This window comes from Rhinoderma darwinii, assembly GCF_050947455.1.
Source record: "Rhinoderma darwinii isolate aRhiDar2 chromosome 2 unlocalized genomic scaffold, aRhiDar2.hap1 SUPER_2_unloc_31, whole genome shotgun sequence".
NCBI lineage: Eukaryota > Metazoa > Chordata > Amphibia > Anura > Rhinodermatidae > Rhinoderma > Rhinoderma darwinii.
The window spans coordinates 813,146-813,977 of NW_027461698.1; the positions used below are offsets into that span (position 1 = coordinate 813,146).

Below are 832 nucleotides of genomic sequence, written 5' to 3' on the forward strand. Positions count from 1 at the left end.
GGCGGGCGGGCGGGCTGGCTGCTTTAATGGCTGTTTGCTGTTCCCCTACTCCACTCCACTATTTGACTATGGTGCTGCATCAATCAGTGGCTGGCTCAGGTGCAGCTCTTTAACCTACCTAGGAGGGAGGGCGGAGAGAAGACAAGGAAGGTGAATGAGCTGTTCCAATGTGAAATGCCGGAAACACAGAAACACAGACGACACAAAACAAGAGGTGGCAATGTATTAATTAATTGCATTTAATAAATTAGCTCATTATCACACATGACTGTACAAATGCATTGTCCAACAGGTGTTGAAATAATGGGATTAAAAGGGGAGATCCCATCCGAAAGACAAAAACAATGGCAAACACAAAAAGCACTTTTGGAATCTGATTTTAGTAAACACATAAGGAAAGGGTGCACCGGTCCTGGAAATACTGCAATACCAGGTCAATGCGTGGAGTGGACAGAGCAAGCTCTATTTCCATCTCCCTGTTCTAAAAATCCATTTAATATATGGTCCCCAGTTAGGGGACGTATCAGATATTAAACTGATAAGAACAGATACTACACTTGATCTTAGCCAAAAGGCCGAGAAGCGATAACCCGAACGGGCCGCGCGTTGACCGAGCCTGCCCAATACTGCTGTTCACCCCTTGCAGCGATTCAGCCTACTCCTAGGGAAATTCCATGGGGCCCTGCAGGCTCACACACACTCACAGCTACGCGGGAGGTGAATAAAGGCCGGAGAGGAAGCAAGACAGGATTTGCTTCTTTTGCTTGCACCACAATGCAGTGCTGAAAGAGGAGGAATCGACATAAAAACGCCTTCCTGGCAACGCCCAAAT

The 832-nt window shown here is 47.1% G+C and overlaps 1 non-coding gene across 1 annotated transcript; it reads right to left on the reverse strand.

Annotated features, from left to right (window-relative positions):
* Positions 1–396: 396 nt before the first annotated feature.
* Positions 397–587, reverse strand: LOC142677368 (U2 spliceosomal RNA). The gene has a single exon (XR_012852395.1). It is a non-coding gene; the product is annotated as a U2 spliceosomal RNA (small nuclear RNA).
* Between the last annotated feature and the right edge of the window lie 245 nt (positions 588–832).